The sequence below is a fragment of the Gossypium raimondii genome, chromosome 6, assembly GCF_025698545.1.
Source record: "Gossypium raimondii isolate GPD5lz chromosome 6, ASM2569854v1, whole genome shotgun sequence".
NCBI classification, from domain to species: Eukaryota; Viridiplantae; Streptophyta; class Magnoliopsida; order Malvales; family Malvaceae; genus Gossypium; species Gossypium raimondii.
Window position 1 is genome coordinate 41,048,116 of NC_068570.1, and position 14,365 is coordinate 41,062,480.

At 32.2% G+C, this 14,365-nt stretch overlaps 1 pseudogene; it reads right to left on the minus strand.

Annotated features, from left to right (window-relative positions):
- Positions 1 to 11,368: 11,368 nt before the first annotated feature.
- On the minus strand, positions 11,369 to 13,817 carry LOC105771550 (mitochondrial arginine transporter BAC1-like; annotated as a pseudogene).
- Between the last annotated feature and the right edge of the window lie 548 nt (positions 13,818 to 14,365).

Below are 14,365 nucleotides of genomic sequence, written 5' to 3' on the forward strand. Positions count from 1 at the left end.
TTAAATGGAAATTATACCATTGGTTAACTTGTTGGACAAAAATGGACATGAGATAAGTGAAATAGGATAATTTTAAGTTGGGGGCATTTTTGTCCTTTAGTAATTAAAAGAATTAAAAAGGCCAAAATAACCAAAAATTTGTCCATCTTCAAGCCTTGGCCGAATTTTACAAGGGGGGAGACATAGTTAGAGTTTTCAAGCTGCCAAGCTCCATAGTAAGTGATTCCAACCCCCGTTTTTAATGTTCTTTACGTTTTTGGAGTCCCGGTAACTTGATTTAGCTTATTCTAGCAATAATTTAACCTAGGGTTTATATTTGGAAAAATACCCATAGGTGAAATGTGTTTATTTTGATTTTTTATGGTAGAATATGAAGCTTGAAATTATGTTAAACAACTTTTGCTAAGCGATTTTAAGTGAAAACGAGTAAAACGACATAATCGGTAAAAATACCTAATGTTCATAAGTAAGTGTTAGAGTGGGAATTCGATGTTGCCATAGAAGGGAAAAATGTTCAGCATGTCATAATACATAATAATAAGGGATGAAGTTCAATTTACGAGCTTTGGGGAAAAAGTGTAAATATGTAAAAGTTTAGGGGCAAAATTGTAATTTTGCCAAAGTTTGAGTCAAGGACTGTTTTGATAAATGTGAGTATTAAATAAGTCAAATGTGTTATTATAGATCAAGAAAGAAGTGGAATCGACCTTGATCGGAGAAAAGAAAAGATTAAAAATTAAATTGCTAAATTTTTATATTGTTGCACCAAAGTAAGTTTTGTGTAAATAATAGCAATATATTTTTATAAATTGTGAATTATATTTGATATGTGAATTAATATTGAATGTGGAAAGAAAATTGTTTATGAATTATTCAAGTGATAAAGTGTTTAAAATAAAGTGTTAAGTGTAAATTCGGTTGAACTTAGGAATAGAAGTGGATACAAGTGACATGTTACTAGAGACCAGTGTTACAGTGGTACAGTGAGTCCCGGTCTTGGGTGATCTAGCATGTGTTGCGACACACGATAGCTTGTGTAAGCAGACCCTTGGACATTTCGGTGTTATTGATCAGTGGTAGCCCGGCTACACTTGATGGTAGCTACTGACTACATATCGATGGTAACCGGCTACATTTCAGTGGTAGCTACGGCTACGTATCAGTGGTAGCTTTGGTTACATATCAGTGTGGCACTTATGTGCTAATTCTCTACGTATCCGTGTATATTCCGAGTGTTCAATGGGAAATTGACTAAGTGAAAATACATGAGATCATGTAACGATTAAGTGTAATTGAATGATGAATGTATGTGTGGAATTGAATTGAATAGTGATCGAAAGTGAAAAAGTGAAATTATGAAATAGTAAAATTAGCAGCAAAATAGTTTTGGATAGAAACAGTTGTGTGACTTTGAAAAATCACCAAAAATGGTGAAAATCTAATTAGAGAGTGAATAAGATATGAAAGGAAAGCTTAATAAGTCTATTTTTACATAAAAGAAACAAGGCAAGCAAAATACTTATATATTTTGAGATATTTTAAGTTTAGTGAGACAGGGTCAGAATGAGTTTGGAATCCCCTGTTCTGACTTTGAAAAATTGTTAAAAATTGTAAAAAAATAATTACAGGCTAAAATTTATATTATTAGAACCTTGAATGAGTCTATTTTTAAGTGAAATAAACGTAAGTACCATCTGAATTCTGTATAGTGAGATAATTAATTTTTAGTAAAGAGATTAGAACTATCGAGCAGTGAAATAGGAAAACTTTAAAGAATAAAATGTACTTATTGGCTAAGCCAAAAATTCTGAAAATTTTATGGTAAGAAGATATGTGAATCTAGTTTTAGGGAAAATTAACGGATCTTAATTCAGAGCTCTGTAGATCTAGATAAAAATAATTTAGTGACTCTGACTCGGATAGATAACTTTGAATATACATGTGAGTGAATAGTAAAATTATAGAAAATGTTATTTATAAGAGTATTATGTACATTAAGGATGTGGAATGGAGAGGAGGAGGAGGAAAAATAAAATATATGCATAATTTATATATAAATTGGTCATATGCCGATTTTATTTGATAAACGTTGAATTAGAAATGACAGAATGTTTCATTTCAATTAGTTATTATGAATTGAATTGTAAATTCATATGGATGAAACCAAACAATTATTTGTTAGTATTATGCATGAAATAATGTATTATTCTATATATATATATATATATATATATATTCATGGTTGAATTATGATTGTTGAGAAAGATAGATAAATTGGAAAGAAGTTCAAATTGAGTAAAACGCAGGGTTGAGTACTTTCATTCAGTGATAAAGATCAATTGACGGAAAATACCATGGATGGACCATGGCAATAAGTGATATGTAATTCCGTGTAAGACCATAGCTGGGCTATGGCATCGGTATATGTTATGTGATTACGTGTAAGACCATAGTTGGACTATGGCATCGAGAAAATAAAGTACTCAATTCCATAAGACGTTCACTAATTTGACAAAGTTGGTAAGTGTTACATGGACTCACACTCAAGTGATAGATTTATTGTGATTGTTGAAGTTGAATTCAATTAAGTGATTTCACCAATTGGATATTGTATATGGCTAGATGTGTTAGTGAATTACATATTTATGAAATGATATTTGAAGTTCAGTAAGTGATATTGAAATTAATATGAAATGATTTATGATTGTTATTAGTAATTTTTCTAACATAATGTCGATTCTTCGATGTTAAAATGATTTAACGGATTTTATTGAGCATATGAATGAGTATGAGACTCATACGAGTTAGTATAGATATGTACATGTGTCTTATAAGCTTTGAAATGATAAGACTTGTGAATTGTGAATTAATCTGTGTGAAAGTATATGGGATAGATTAGCGAATCTTTACAAGATATTGAATATTTAATATATTACAATGGTTTAATAGGAAAAATATGACGATACGAGAATATGAAATGATACGGATCAATTCAGGTACTCGCGAGAAGCAAGTAATAATTGATAAATTCATATGACGAGAAAGTGAAGGATTATAAGTTCATATATGGCTATGAAATGAACAAATAGTGATAACTATAAGGCTTGGATCGAATGAGTATATATATATTGGGCCTTGTAAGCCCTAATTAGCGATTCAAAGATAATAATTTGAAAGTTTTAATATGTATGAAATTTTATAACTCAGTTTAATACGTTTATAAATGTATGTGTTTTGGTAATGCCTCGTACCCTATTCTGGCGTCGAATACCGGTAAGGGGTGTTACAATATGACATCGCCAGATTCGGCCATAACGTTTAGGCCGAGTTTTGGTTGTTACAGAATGACTTCCATTAAAAGAGAAAAAAATCATTAAAAATTATAGAAATTCTAATGGTGAGAAAAGTGAATCTAGAATGAGAGAAAGATAGAAGGAGAAAGAAATGATTGTTTTGATGGTTAATCTAAACAGAGAAAGCCTTCAATTGTGGAGAGTTCACAACAACAACTACAATTTTTTGCTATTTAGTTTATCTTCATCTCTTTTTTTTTTTATATTTTTGAATTGTAATGAATGTCTTCCATTAAAAGGGAAAAAAAAGCATTGAAAATTACAGAAGCTCTAATGGTGAGAAAGGTGAATCTAGAATGAGAAAGATAAAAGGAGAAAGAAATGATTGTCTTGGTGGTTAATCTGAACAAAGAAAGCCTTTGACAGTGGAGAGTTCACAATAGCGGCGACGATTTTTTACTATTTAATTTATCTTCATCTTTTTTTAAAAACTGTAATGAATGACTTCTATTAAAAGAGAAAAAAGATATTGAAAATTACAAAATCAATGAACTGTCAAAAGACTAAAAATTAAAATAAGAAGAAAACTTATCAAAACCTTTCTTCTTCAGACGAAAACAGTAAAGCAAATAGGAAGCCGTTAAAGAGTTCCCCATACCCGGTTTTTGGCTAGATTTTCATTGGTTCTTGAGGAAACATTTTATTTTCCCAAACACCTTTTTTTTTTAATTTCTTGGTTTTATTATCATTTATTATGTTTATGTTTGCATGTTAAACCGTTTATTTATTTAATGAATAAAATCCATCTATTTTCTATAAAAAAATATCTTTTGTATTTAATGTGTTTTTAACTCATTAACCCATTATTTTCGAAAATAAACAAAATTAAGTTGCTAAATGTTAATAATCCAGCTACCTAACTGTTTTCTTTATTATTTCAACTTTTCTTCAATCTCCCCCATATTTTTTTTTACTTTTTTTTAAAAGTTTTCAGTTTTCTTTCCCGCCATTGATTTTTCAATTTTATCCAAGCATTTATCAATTTTTTCTCTTAATTTTTTTGTTACACTAGATCCAAGTCTTCGTTTTAGAGAATGGATGACAAAAACTTCTTTTTTTTTTAAAATCTTCGATACCGCCGTAGAGACCTACGACGCAAATTAAGAAATCATTTTTTTTAAAAACACACTGGTGCCACTAATATTAAGGTTTGTAACAAAACACCAATGTCGCCAATGGCAACGGCATGACTTAAAATATATCTAACACACTTTTTTTTAATAAAAACGTCGGTGTCGTCAATGACAACAACACCACCTATTAAACTATAACCTTTTTTTTTCCCTTTTCCCTCAAAATATAGATATTTTGGCATGACATGTATGCATATTTTTACTTGTGCCGCCAATGGCAACGACAACACCTAAGGAAATTATTCATTTTTTAAATTGACCAAAGATTGGGTACTTATTAAGAGTGATGCTGCTAAAGACCCCGACGTAAAGTTTATTGTAACAAACATGTTATTTTCATAAATGACTTTTCAAGTGAGTCATTTTCGTAATTAATAAAAAATTTAGATCAATTCAAAATAAAAAGTCTTCACTTCTTAAATCTTCTTGTCAAATAATGAAGGGTAAAAGTAAAAATATCACAAAGATCTTTTGTATTATGAATCAAATTACATTTTACCTTCTTTCCTTAGAAATAAATAAACAAAATTAAAGAACAAATTGTTTCTTTCTATTAAAAATTCATCTATTTGTGAAATTAAAATTGACGTAACTAATGAAATAACAAAATAATGATACGTGGTGTGCCATGTACACGCATGACATACAAAGAATATATTTTTAATAAAAGAATCAATTTACTCTTAAATTTAAAGTTAGTATACAAGAATTAATTTATTATTATTATTAACAGAAACAAAATTCAGTCTATTCTTAATATAAAAAAGGTAAGAGTGAGATTGATAATGACTACCAGAGATGGCAGTACCCAATCAATAAATATATTCGTGTTTGTCCAATGTACTCACGAACTTTTACACCTTGTTTGGTTGGGTGTAATGGATTAGCCATTACACCCAGAATCGGTGGCCCCACTGAATACATCGTTTGGTTCGCTGTATTGCCCTAATACGGGCCTAATCCGTTGCGGACGGATTCCGCATTTTGGCTGCTTCACCACCGATTTCTAATCCCTTGCAAAAGCAAAGATTAGGTAATTGGTGTCTCATTTACCCTCCCCTTGCCGAAATCGACTCCAGTCGACCCTCTCCCTCCCAGCGAACCAAACCTCTAGCCGATCCCGATTTCAACTTTGCATCTTTCTCCGACTCGACGGTGTCAGATTTCCGGACGGCTTGAATCAGTAATCTCCGCCTCTGAGTAACCTATTTCTTTCCTCTCTGCATGCGATTGTTTCAGTTCTTGGCAAATCGACATTTCGTTTCTTGCCGGTTATGGTTTTTTTTTCATTATTTGTTTGGTTGTTGATCATTACAGGTTCTTTGCTCCAGCAGTTCTTCATCGGTCTCCTCTCCGATTTCCTCATTACAGGTTAGTTTCCCCCCATTGCATGTGGCTATACAATTGTTTGCAGTGGCTATATAATTTATTTGCAGTGGCTCCATCTGCTTGATCAGTCAGAAATGAAAACAAAGGACTATGAATGCTCATGTCCTGTTTGGATTTGTATGCTTTTTGAGAATTTTGTTGAATAGAAACACTCTGATATTCTGTCATGGATATTGCAATTTAACATGCATATAATGAGCTCTAGAATGACAGCATAGTGCTTAAAATGTCCACAAAATAGTCCTGGTTGCCATAAAATTTCTCGGTGGTTGTTTTCAGAATGAATCTAAACTAGACAGAGATTCCAACATATATATCTTGAGCAAGTACCAAAAAAAGAGATTATCTTTAAAACTAACTTGACTACTTCAACTTAGAATGCTTTGAAATGTTTGCTCACTGATAAATGAATGGAGACAGACTAATAAGAAAATAAGATTCATGGTTTTAGCATAAGAACCCATGTTGGATGTTGCCAATGGTGCTGTTAATTTGGAGGTGAAAAAAATATAGATTCATATTGTGTAGCAATCGGAGTTTTGCATGCATCAATTAGCTCTCCATATATAGTCTTTTCTTATAGGTATAGTGTAGCTTTCCATGGCTCAACAGTTTTCGCGAATGATCCTCTATTCTCTAAATTATATTTTAATATATATTCTAAATATTGAATGTGTGTTAATACGACTAGTTTCAAATGAATTAACACCCAAGTACATTTACTGCTAATTTGATCTCCAAGTTGGTGTGGAATTATGAAACTAAGAGAGTTTTTTCCTATATGTTGCTTTTACGTTTCATTCTTTTTGAAATATTTAGTTGATAAGGTTTCCTTCCACTGTATCTGCTTTTGGCCATATATGAGAAACCAAGAAAACCCTTTCTTATTGGGCTGTATATATATTGAAGTGAAAATGAAGCCATGACCTGTACCTCCAGTTGATGGCACCCAAGGAACATAAATTACCCAAAGCTTTCTTCATTACCAAATCTCTCATCTTACTTTTAAAAGTTTTAAATTATCATCAAACTTATAATCATCAATATATCAAACATTAACCCATTTTTCAATTGTGGATGTACTTCCTTTCTTTCCAAACAATCATGAAAAAGTTATCACATGGTTTTTGCTTTCACTTGCTCTCTCTCCTCCACCTTCCATTGTCCAACTTTCAAGCAAATCGTTGGAATTCTAGGATCTTTTGAAGATTAACATGCAACTGTCGAATATTTATGGTGGGTTTATAGGAGCTTAAGTTATCTATTTTTGGTATGTGTTTCAAGTGTGTTCTATTAACTTTGTGGTTAATTTTTAACTCTTTGGATTTTAATAATACTTTTATTTGCTAACCAAAAAAAAAAAAGGAAATTCATGGACGAATATTGTTATAAAAGGAGCAATATATAATTTGGTACTTGTGTTTTCAATTAGGTAATATTTATAAAAATATATACACTTTCGTTGAATCAATATATTATATAGATTTTTATAATTACAATGATAAAGTTTATTACTATATTCTTATTAACTATTTATCTTTAAAATATTAAATTTGTTAATAGCTATCAATCATTTACATAAATTTTACTAATAATTTTACTAATTAAAATAAACACGTGCCATCTTGATTCTTTTAGATTCAATGTTCCTTCCTGTAATTTCTTATCCCCATATAATCCTATCAACTCCCCAAAATTAATAACCTAGTTGCTCTCATTTTTAATTTGTTTGACTCTCAATTATTTTTATAAAATTTAATTTGCAACTTCAATTTTTTGATAGTGTGTTCTAAATTAATATTATTTATTTTTATTTGATAATGTCTAATTGCAACTTCAATTCTTTGATAGTGTGTTCTAATTTTAATATGTTGCAATAATGGCTCGTCTGCCTTTAATTGCACAACGTGAGAGGCGTAAAAGAATTGGTATTGCATTGACAATATGGTTGGAAATCTGTAGAATTGCGATTTGGTTCTTATTTAGAATGGGTGCCAGCCTTAGCCTATAGACTTATAGACCAAGGATTTGGTCCTATACTTTAGATTTTTATGCAAAACGGGATTATGTGAAAAGGCTTGTATATGCTAGTGACGAGACTTGTATTGAACAAGTTAGGATGAATAGAACTGCCTTTTTTAAACTATGTGAGATGTTAGAATCGATAAGGGGATTGAAGTCGTCTAGAAACATGCTTGTTGATTTGCAAGTAGCAATGTTTTTACATATCATCTCCCATCACCTGAAAAATCGAGTTATCAAGCATCACTTTAGAAGGTCCGGGGAAACTGTTAGCAGAGCATTTCATAGTGTTTTAAATGTTGTCATACGCTAACAAGATGTGTTATTTAAAAAGCCGGAGCCAATTACAACCGATTCTTCTGACAGAAGGTGGAAATGGTTTAAGGTATTGGACTGTTTTATATATAGCTTGTACAACATTTAGTTGACTTGGATTTAAATTAGTATTCTAACTCAAGGCTTTATATCATGTGATATAGAATTGCTTAGGTGCTCTTGATGGAACCCACATCAAGATTAGGGTGCCAACAGTTGATAAACCTAGATATCGAACACGAAAAGGTGACATAGCAACAAATATGCTAGGTGTTTTTACACCTGAGATGCAATTTGTTTATGTTCTTCCTGGTTGGGAAAGTTCAGTTGCCGATGGACGGGTTCTTCGAGATACCATTAGTAGAAGACATGGACTAATTGTCCCCCATGGTAAAGTGGATAGTTAGAGGACTTTGATATTGTTCATTAAGATCAAACTTTTTGTGCTGAATTAATCATTTTAAGTAGCAATTTTATTTTATAGGTTGTTATTATCTAGTTGATGCTGGATACACAAATTGTGAGGGATTTCTTGCACCTTTTAGAGGACAACGATATCATTTGATCGAGTGGCGTCGTGGTTATCGACCAAGTTCTCCGCAAGAGTTTTTAATATGAAACATGCCTCAGCACGTAATGTTATTGAGAGATGCTTCGGGTTATTAAAACTTAGATGGGGAATACTTAGGAGTCCATCGTTCTATCTTGTAAGGGTGCACAATAGAATTATTGTTGCATGTTGTTTGCTCCATAATTTTATTCAAACCCATATGAGTATTGATCCCATTGAAGCGGAGGTGGGAGAAGGATTACCTAGTAATGTGGTGGATGACGATGAACAGAATATCACAAATATTCATGCATCGGATGCTTGGGCTACTTGGAGGATGGAACTAGCCAACCAAATGTTCGATGTATGGCAAGCATCTAGAAATTAGTTTGTGAAACTTTTGTATTGATTTTTGTATTGTACCAAACTTTTTGAATTATAATTTAATTTCTTCTCATTCAGCATGTGTTATAATTTTAAATTTGTTGTGGTTTGGAGCTTTTGATTCATGATATTGAACTTAATTATAATTTTATAAAGTGTTCACCTTTTGATTCATGATATTAAAATAGTGATTAATATAAATTTTTTTTGTTCTTAAGATAATTATGTCAGCTGTTCCAAAATCAAGAGCATCTTCTCAATCTTCTCGAGGAACCAAAAGAAAATGGGTTCCAGAAGAAGATGCAGCGTTGGTTTCCTGCATGGTGGACCTGTACAATGTTGGAACATTTAATGCTGATATCGGGTTTAAAGCTGGTTATTTAAACGAGTTGGAAAGAATGCTACAAAAGGTTTTACCAAATGCAATGTTAAAGGCGAAACCTAATATTGAATCGAGGATTAGGTTACTGAAAAGGGAGTGGTCAATCGTCTATGACATGCTTAATGGCCAAAACAATAGCGGTTTTGGTTGGGACGAGCATAGGCAGCTCATTGTTGCTGAAGATGCGGTTTGGGACTCCTATTTAAAGGTAAGATTATTTCAAGTATTTATTATCTTATTTTTACCAAACTTATAACTAATATGATTTCCTCATTTTTTTAGAGTCACAAAGAAGCCGCTCAATTCGGACATCGTACTTTCCCTTACTACGACCGACTTACTACCATATCGCAAGAGATCGAACAACGGGAAAGATGCTCAAACAATTGCTGATGTTCTTGAAGAAATAAATCTTGAGGTGTACCTACTACGGTATGGATGAAGAAAGAAACGCATTCTATGATGCGAAGTGACATCTCTTTGGATGACATGGATGTTTATCACTGAGAGCCATAGCGAGATAGAGACCAATGGGGTTCCTCATCTTCAAACAAGAGAAAGAAGAAATCGATGCTCGTGATATGTATTCTTCATTTGATGAGGCCGCCACTTTATTGGCCGAAAACATCAAAAGGCCGTTGGCGATCAAATCGATGAGGAGTATTGCCTCCAGGTGGTAGTTCAATGAAGTCGAAGAATATCAAAAGATGGAAGAGAAAGCTTCAAATTTATATTCAACCTTATGGGAAATTGAAGGTTTAACCAACGATTAGTGGTATGAAGCTTTGAGTAAATTCCAGATCATCCAACTCAAATGATCGTTTTCTTTAGTTTACCTTCGTTGCCTGCGATTGGAATGGGTCGGAAGATTTCTTTCTCACCATTAAAATCAATGTTCAAACTTTTTGATGTTGTAAAACTATATAACATATGGATTATGATGTAGAATTTCATTTTCATCTAAGCTTTTCTTAATATAAGTTAATTATGTTTATGCGAATATAATTCTCAAGTTATATTTTGACTTTAGTAAATTCATATAAGAACATTTTATTATTAAGAATTTTATGAAATTATATATCATTATTAAATTATATTTAATATTAATTATTTTAAATTGTATAAATTCATATAAGAAAATTTATTATCAAGAATTTTATGAAATTATATATTATTATTAAATTATATGTAATAATAATTATTTTAAACTATACAAATTCATATAAGAAAATTTATTAGTCATAATTATTTTAAATTTTATTAAATCATATATTTTAATTAAAATATATTTAATAATAATTATGTTAATTTTATTTTATAGTATCATATATTATGATTTGAGTAAATTCATATAAGAATATTAATTATTAAGAATTTTATTAAATTATATATTTTAATTATAATATATTTAATAATAATTATGTTTAAATATGATTAAATTATTTATTATTGATATTAATAATCTTATTAAAATTTAAATAACAATTACCAATAACCATTTACCCAAACAAATTTATGCTAAGGGTATTCTAGTCATTTTAGTTTTTTCCATTATGCTATTACGCCTCTATTCCATTACACCTTTATTCCATTACGCCTCTATTCCAATACAGCGAACCAAACGTGCTCTTAAGGTTTAACCATTTGTTCCTTGGTTTGGATTAATGCTATGTGATATTCTTTCCAGGATTGCTAATAGAAAGACATCAAAAAGAATTCGGATAAGGTAACACACAGCTCAAACTTTGCACCATTTCTTCCAAAATTCAAGCTTTGAGATCATAACGATGATGAGTTAAAATTAGAATCCTCTTGAAATTAGATGAATGAAGTGACTTCCTTACTCGTTCTTGATTCCGAGGAGCTTCATGGCTAGCTCCCAAGTGACAATTGGAGCTGCATTAGCAGGAAATGCTCTTACTATTGTAGGACCCAAACCGGCATAGCATCCTCTAACTCCGATCCTCCTGTAAATCTGTGAGGCAAGGAAATCATTACATCTATATCACCTTCACTATGCTCCAATACTAGGAAAGGCTAATTCCATTACTATAATGAGGGAATCAGATCGTGTTACCGAATTTCAAACTTGAAAAGGATTTCTTTGACAGCTTTTATCTGGTGCAGTCTGGATAATAGTCTTTGCCACATCCAAAGGTAAAACAGCTGACCAGAACTGGGGAGCAAAAATTAGCAAATAGAGACAGTAACTCGAATTAAAAAATTCAAAACGTAAGGATGTTAGAATGCTTACAGCAACACCACCTAGACCACCAGTTAGAATTCCAATTCCTATATCAGTCAAGTTGTGAGGATCAGATGAATCCGTGTTTAGCTGTAAGTGCATATAATAACGAACGTATTCGTAAACACTAAAAAAGACTGCATTTCCAATAGATTCTCTCAATAATGCTGTAGAGCCCCCAGGAAACATGCCTGTAACTTGAAAGGTGTTCCTTTAGCTTAGACTAGTAACGTATTTAAGTTGGCAGAAAGCAGAGTATTTCTCACCCTATCACTTTTTATGGTTTTAACTGCACAATCAAGTCAGCGCCTTGAACTTGCATCCTACACTGGAGCAGCTCCGCCTTGTTACATGCATGCTTCTGAGTAAAAAAGGCAAATAAAAACTAGATCCTAACCTTCACCAGCTCCGAAGGACATAGCACAAAACTGATAATAGCTCCACCAAAAGCAGCTGAAGGAATTATTACTTGGGGCTGCGGCCCACTACACTGAACTCCTCCCTACATAGGGATGTGCATAATTCAGGTAAAACCGAAAAAATTTGGTAAACCGACCGATTAACCGAATTCGGTCGGTTAACCAAATTTTTTTGGTTTTACCCGAATTCGGTCGGTTAACCGAATTTTTTCGGTTGGGGGTCGGTTAATTTTTTATGATTTTTCGGTTAACGGTTAATTCAGTTCAAAACCGGTTGGTTAACCGAATTTTTTCGGTTAACCGAACAAATTAATAAATAAAATTATCCAACCCAACCCAATTACCCAACCTAATAAAACTAAAACTAAAGTCTACCCAATTACCAACTCAATAAAAATAAAACTAAAGTCTAACTCTAAGTATATACCTAATTATACATTTTTTTTTAGGTTTAACATAAATGGAGATTTTTGAAGAGAAGAAATGAATATAAATGGAGAATATTAAAGACTTACATTTCAATTGTGTGTTAATTTCAAGAATTATGTAATGTTTTTAATTATGTAGTGATTCAAAGACTTATGTAATGTTTTTAATTATGTAATGATTTAATTCTGTTAATTCGGGTGATTCGGTTAATTCGGTTAATTTTTAACCAAAAATAAAAACCATACAATTTTCAGTTAATTCGGTTAACCGACCTAATTAACCGAAAAAATTTTGGTTCGGTTCATGTTTTTTTAAAAAAATTTGGTTCGGTTAACAGTTAAAAATTTTGGAAGGTCGGTTAATTCAGTTATAGTTATTTCGGGTCGGTTAACCGAATGCACACCCCTATCCCTACATTAGCCAAAAAAATTGCGAATTAATTAGAAACATGCCTGGAATTGTTTTGAATAAATGCCTTTAATAAACTTTTTTGTGTGTGAATAAATGCTAAAAACAAGCGAGCTTTCAAAAGCCACTCCAATAAAAGATGATGTTGCCCCTTTATAAAGCCCTCTAACCTGCCAAACTTAAACATGAGTTCTCCACGGGAAGTTAGGAATGCCAAAGGGAGAGGACGACAAGCATATATAAGAAATGCCAAGATTTTTATAGGATTTGACAAGCACATGTGTGTGTTTAAATGAAATGGGGTTGTTGAAATTGATATAAAGGCTTTCAAGAAGCATGCCCGTTCAGTTGCAAGTATCCGAACAGTACAGTGCAAGCCATTCCTGTATTTAATCACTTCAACTTCAGTACTGTGTTTCTGCAACTTCACCTACAAAAAAATTTACTAAGCCAGCATTGTCAACAAATCCAGCAAATAAAAGCTTCTAATCAACATTCAAATGTTTGAATTCAACAAATGTACCCACATTCCTACAATCCCAACCCTTCATTTAAAGTATATTCTTCACCAGTTCACTTAACAGGAATAGATCTTCAAAACTTGTCCAGACCCATTCCATATCTTAAAAATCTTCTTCTTTTCACCCAAAAAAGACAAAATCAAAGCAACAAGTTTATTATACCTTGACAGTATCAAAAGGATGGCCGACGATGACGGTGGCAACACCGGCGAGCAAGCCTGCAACGTACTCTTTGTTACCGGAAGGTTTGGTGGAAACCTCCTCCATCGGGTTTTGTTTTGATAAAGCTATATAATAGAGGTGCTCATGGGCCGGGCCAGGCCCAAAAAAAATTCAGCCCGTTTCCTAGGCCCGGGCCCGGCCCGGCCCGAAATATAGGCCTGATATTTTGCCTAGGCCCGGCCTGTGAAAAAATATGAAGCCCGGGCCCGGCCCGGCCCGTTTTTTTAATGTGTTAGAAATTAATGTGTTACAAATTAAATGTATATTTATAACAGTATACTAAAATTTAAAAGTTAAAACATTATATTAAAACAATATAATTATAACAGTACATTATAACAATATATTAAAACAATATATTAAAAAAGTATATTAAAACAATATAACCAAACTCATATATATTAAAACAAATATAAGCTTCTCGCCATTTCCAACATGTTGCAGAGGCTATCACAACATCTCGGGCACCTCCAAGCCGAGACAAAATGTTTCCAATGACTTCAACTGGTAGGTGCTCCATTGTCAATAAAGATAAAAAAAAAGCCTCAAATATACAAATTGGGTTTTCTGAAGATACTCAGCTAGATATAATC